Source organism: Pinus tabuliformis, chromosome 5_2 (assembly GCF_031772625.1).
Source record: "Pinus tabuliformis cultivar Carrire ecotype Pingquan chromosome 5_2, CPIR1, whole genome shotgun sequence".
Lineage (NCBI taxonomy): Eukaryota > Viridiplantae > Streptophyta > Pinopsida > Pinales > Pinaceae > Pinus > Pinus tabuliformis.
The window spans coordinates 17,488,463-17,494,462 of NC_142306.1; the positions used below are offsets into that span (position 1 = coordinate 17,488,463).

The 6,000-nt window shown below is 37.3% G+C and overlaps 1 protein-coding gene and 1 pseudogene across 7 annotated transcripts in view; one reads left to right on the top strand and one right to left on the bottom strand.

Annotated features, from left to right (window-relative positions):
- Positions 1–5,181, bottom strand: part of LOC149157274 (sister chromatid cohesion protein PDS5 homolog A-like) — a 344,827-nt gene extending 339,646 nt beyond the window's left edge. For 6 of the 7 annotated variants that reach the window (XM_089435756.1, XM_089435759.1, XM_089435754.1 and 3 more), the window contains exons 1-2: positions 4,891–5,181; positions 4,207–4,566 (exon numbers count right to left, since the gene is read on the bottom strand). The gene's annotated coding sequence lies outside the window, so the exon portion shown is untranslated. The remainder of the gene's footprint in view (positions 1–4,206; positions 4,567–4,890) is intronic. The other variant, XM_089435761.1, reaches the window with a different exon arrangement.
- LOC149157277 (plant intracellular Ras-group-related LRR protein 4 pseudogene) lies at positions 1,205–2,421 on the top strand (annotated as a pseudogene).
- Positions 5,182–6,000: the final 819 nt, after the last annotated feature.

A 6,000-nucleotide genomic window follows, 5' to 3' on the forward strand; every position in this document is an offset into this window, starting at 1 on the left:
TCGTAGGAAACTGCAAATAATTTGTTTAAAGGAATTTAACAAATAGGAGTAATATTATTAGTTGTTGCAGTAGGGATTCCGGCTTCTGGAATTTTCACAAGTCTAAGGAGACAAAGAAAATCGAAATTTTGGTGTCTCTCTCTATTTCATATCCTGGATTGGGAGATCGAAGTCTTCCAAGTTTCATTGTTGTCGAACGCTGCCAGTTGTCGTAAGTTGCTGCATAGTGGAAGTTGATGGGAAGAGGTCGAAATTCTTGGAGGCTGACTTGGTGTGGAGGGAAGATTTGGTCTTGGTCTAGGGTGAAGAGTCTCAAAGAATACTATTGGAAGGAAGAATTATCTTGATTGGGTTTTCCCCTCGAAGGAGGTTTTGCCCTAGCATGTGCCTACATCTGGTGTCTATTGTTTTATGTGCTGCTGCTTTTGGTAATTGGTTGATGAACTAAAGAAAGAAGATATAAAGAATCTTAATAATAAGAAACATCACAAGTAATTATCGATTTACTGCCTTTCTGATTTTCTAACATGGTCAAATCTCTAGGGAGCACAAGTCAGTTTTCTCTAGTCTTTGAGACTAAATCCACTCCATTTATCTCCAATTGAATTGTTCCTTAACCCCATATGCCCCTAAAAATATATATTGGTAAGCTAAGGCATTGATGTTTTATCCTACATCACCATTTTTTTCATAAACCATTTAAACTATTTTGTCGAGGTTTTACTCTCCTGGTGATTCCTTGGTTGTGTGTGTTCAGGAACCTTTCCCTTTGAACTGAAACCTAGAAATTTCCCTAAAGAACCCTAGCAATCCTATCTACCTTAAACCCAAATGGTTCAATCATTTGAAAAGAATAATACCCTCCTCCATTAAGGGCATTGTTGCCATTGTTTTAAAAGAAGAATACGCGTATCCTCCCCTACTAGGAGTTGATGTTGTGTTGCCTTTAATCGCATTGAGTCTCGCAAATTTGATCTAGAAAGGGGTAGATCCTTCTTCTCCCCTCCCTCCTTTAGAGATGTTGTTGGCATCCATAGTATCCTCCCAATTTGTCGTGGTTTTTATGTGGAAAAGTACCAAAATGTTTCTTCTATCAATCCCTTATAGGCAGTGTTTTAGAAGAAATTTCAATTTCCCTAGAAACTAGCTCCGTCAAGGCAACTGATCTGAATGATGTTGACCACATGGAGACATTCATGCTGTTATGGATTCTAGGGAAATTGGCAATCCAACACTTGTTAACAGGTACTCTGTCATGAGTGGATCTAAAGGGGAGGAGAATGTTGAAGAGGGTAAAAGGAATTCTGTAGGAGCCAAAGTAGAAAACAAGAACTTTGTGGGACTGATTATAGACAACATAGATGTTGAAGGGGAACAAAAGCTCAGTTTAATAAAGCTTGCCAGCCTGATTGAGATAAATGCCAAGGAAGATGCTAAGAAGTTGGATCTTCAAGGAAGATTGATGGACCAAGTTGAGTGGTTGCCTGACTCAATTGGAAAGCTTAATAATCTTACTGAAATCATTTTGTTTGAAAACAGGATAGTGACCCTTCCTAGGAAAATTGAAGGATTTTCCAAGTTAAAGAAACAGGATACTCATGCAAATCAGCTAATGAATCTTCTAGATTCCATTGGTGAGTTGCCCAATCTAACCGATCTAGACTTGCATGGCAATCACTTATAGACTCTACCTGCTTCAGTTGGAAAGCTTTCTCGGATTGTATCCTTGGACTTGAGTTCAAATCAACTTTCATCACTACCCGAGTCTGTTAGACAACTTAGCAATTTGAAAACACTGAGTATTGAGACAAATAAAATTGAAGAGCTACCGTATACAATTGTCAATTGATCAATATGTTGTTGAGCTTCAAGCAAAATACAATCAACTCAAAGCTTTGTGTAAAGTTATTGCCAAGCTTGAATCATTACAAGTCCTAAAATAGAAATATAACGGAACAAAGAGCCTTCCGTCAACAATGGGTTCTTTAACCAATTTGAAAGAACTTGATGTAAGCTTTAATGAAATGGAATTGATACCGAAGAGTTTGTGCCTTTCCACAAATCTTGTTAAGCTTAATGTTGGCAGCAATTTTGCTAACTTACACAAGTTCCCACGATCTATTGGAAATCTTGGGATGTTTGAGGAGTTAGATATTATCAATGATCAAATAAACGTCCTCTCTGACTCTTTTCATATGCTTACATATCCTCAAATTCTTAAATATGAAGAGACACCATTAGAGATAGTGGAAGGCATATTATTGAGAGTGGAGCTAAGGTCGTTGTACAGTTTATGCTTGGTTGTGTTGCAAAAGGGGATGCAAAAAAAAAAAAAAGACTAAGCCAAAGGGGAGGTGGTCAATATTCTGCTCATGTTTGAGGAAATGCAAGTGGGCTGAAGTTATGGAGGAACACCATTAAACGCACCTAATGCAGAAGCAAGCTTGTCTAGTAATACATAATCCAGTTGTTTGAAATCCCAAAATTAGACCAATCATACTAGAGAAAGGTCTAGAAAAGCTTGTAAGAAAGGTTGAGGTAAAACCATAAAACATGAAAGATACAAAGATACAGCTACCCCAATGAATAATGTTGGACAAAGACTAAGGTTAAAAAAAAATGATGAGCAGATAAACCAGGTACAAAATAGAATTGACCAAAAGAGTATTATTTTACAAGAAGAAAGTCATGTTGTGTGACATGAAAAAATCATTTGGCCACATTGAGAGAATTCAGGAACGTAATAAAATTCTAGATCAATGGTGGGATTCCCTGAAAAAGCAGATCCTTCCAGCAAAAAGTAATGTGCGGGCCATTAAGGATGAAATTGGTGCCTTGAACTTTGGTTTAAGGCAATTCCAAGGTCAATGGGTTGATGCAAATTCTGTTTGACAAGAAGCATTGAAGACTCCACAAAGCCAGAAGGATGAGATATTTGTTGAACTGAGTTGCAGAATTGGTGCAGCATATCAGGATTGCTTTATAGAGGTGGCTAGAAGGAGGACATCGACAAAACTCCATATAAGGCAAGCAAGCCAAGGAATAGAATAAGAAAGACTAAAGTGATCAGACCAGGACAACCCTTAAAATATTTGCTTGCACATACTCCTCAGGATGTCTTAGCAGCTATGGGTTATTTGACGTCAACTTGATTGGCATTAATGATGCAGACCTAGCATGGTTGGCTCCAGAAGCCTTAGTAGGGCCACTGCCTAAGGTTGATCGTAATCTGCACGTGAAAAACTCGTTCTCTAAAGCGGTAGCTATCATTCAGTCCCAAATGAAGATGGTCCTATAAATTCTGGTAAGGAATATAACCTTAGATGTTTGATAAAGGATGTGATAGTGATGAAATTATTGGAACAAGTAAAATGGAGGTTGAAAACGCATGTCTAAAAGAAGAACTTGCTTTAGCAGTAGCACATATTTGTACTCTTGACCCAGGATTGAACTATAAACCAATGAATGGAAACAGTGAAGAACTTGCTTTAGCAGTAGCACATATTTGTACTCTTGACCCAGGATTGAACTATAAACCAATGAATGGAAACAGTGACCATTGCATGGTGACATCTCCAACCAGCATATTGGTCATTGGACTACAAGAACTAAAGAAGGGTGTTGGTTTTCTTCCTATGGCAATTGTAAGTATCGAAGGAAGTTTTTCATTCTTGAGAATTGGTAAGTGCAACATGAACAGAGGGGTCATCTATATGGCAATTGTAAGTATCGAAGTTTTCTATTGGTTGAACCAGGGGATTACATTTCTGAGGTGCTCGACCTCAAATTGGTACAGCATTAATTCAAGAACTCGTATCGTTGTTCCTGATACATAGATGGATAAATATTATTTCCTCAGGAGTTATCTAGAATATGGTGCGTCAGAGGATCATTTTCCATGAAACTTAACAGGATGACACCAGTGAACTTTCTATGGACGAGTTTGCAGATCATAGCGCACATGTTCTACTTTGCCACCCCATGGTATACAGGACTTATTTGACGTCCTGGACTGACCTCGTAACCAAACCTCAATAACCAATGTAAAAGGAATTTTGACACAGAAGCTAAGACGAATAACTAACAACTATACTAAAGCTTAATACAAAAGAAAGAAAAACAATATACTCCACAGAATCAATACCAAAACAAAATGGTTCAAGCAATACAATGTCCCTGAAAATTGAAGGAAACAGAAAAACTCACTTAAGTGTTAAGCTGGCGAACGAAGACAGAGAAGTTGTTGCGCTTGAAACAACGCGGCAGCAGATTTTGAGAGAATCGGTGGGCATCTCGAATAATAAAAATGTTGCCCGGGCTGCTTCAGGAGGCGACTGGGTCTATCCAAGGATGCTCCACCATGTCATAGGTCTTAGTAAGAAACAGAGGAATGGCGCTGCCTTGCAATCCTTCCATGAGCTGGGGCGGGACAGGAGGCTATGTTTGTGAACTCTCCTCTACGAAGCCAAGAGACGAAGCCAAGAGGTGAAGAGAAGAACCTTCTGCGGATGTCGCCATGGTAAGTAATTTACGACAGTGCCTTATCTTCATTTTCTGAAACCGTCGCTGCATCAAGAAGAGAAAACAATAAATACCCTCCACCTTCCTTCACAAATCAGTGCGTAAATGAATAGCAAATATCAAACCCATAACCAACATATCAGCTATTAGGACTTTCCTTAATATTTCCACTACTAGACTCCAACAAAGACTAAATGATGATCAGAGATAGAAACAGAAAACAGGAGGAAAGAAGAAGATCACAGGGAGAAAGCAGAACCAGAAAGGAAGAGGAAATCCCGTCATGAAAAATAGAAAGAAAGAAGTTGAAGAGAGGACAAAGAACGACTCGGAATAATCATAATTGCCCACAGTGGAAACCATTCTCACCACCAATGTTACACCTCTGGTCTGTCTTCTGTGATCTACAAAAATTTAGATTCGAAATTGGCAAGATTTTGTATGCTCCTCCGACGTAAATGTTCAACTGCAACTTCATCATCTTCTTCCTTTCTAATCTCCTTCACCAAATTCTCGTCAATCTGTCCGGGAACGCATCGCCTACCCAACTCTGCAACGTCGAAACTGATTGCGTATGTCTCCTGTTATCCTCTCCAACGCCAAGATGTCTTAGCTGTATACCTCCCCTTTCAGAGACGGGCACCCCACAATACCCAATTATGTAATCAATATATGTAAGCCTTTATCAATCAGTCATATCTATTCTGTAAACGATGTCGTTCAATCTATTAGTACATCAGTATTTACCGATAGCTCCCATAACAGGACTTGAAGTGAGGCTGCCGTTGAATCGTCATGCTCTGCTGCAGAGATCATGCACGTTAATCCAATCTTTTAATCATTATTTAGAAGGGTTAATCCAATCTTTTAATCATTACTTACAATGGTAATCTTTTAATTATTATCCAAAATAGTTTGTCCTATTTTTTAATCATTATAAATAATATTAAATGAGTCTTTTAATCATTATTTAGAATAGTTCATCTCATCTTTTAATCATTACTTACCATGGTAAGTGAATCTTTTAATATTACTTAGAATGGTTTATTTATTCTTTTAATTTTTTTTAGAATGGTAAATGATGCAACATTGTTTGCACTTTGTAATCATTACCAAATATTCTGGGCTTTCTATTTATCCAAATTATCTTTTTTTTGAATTTTTTAATTATTACTTAGAATGGTAAACGATGCAACATTGTTTTCATCCTTGTAACCATTATCAAGTCTTAATATATTTTTTGCTTTTCATATTCATCTAAATTAGCAAGTGTCATTTAAAGTGTGCTTTTTATTGTTTATTTGATGACTTAGAAGGTAATGGATATATAAAATAAATGTATGTAGAGAAAGGCTTTATATATTTTATTTAATGAGTTTAAGTAGGTTATATTTTAGGTTTTTCATAAATTGTAAAAGTGTATTGGGTATAAATATTTTGACAAGTCAAGATCATACCAAGGTGACCTAGGACCTGGCA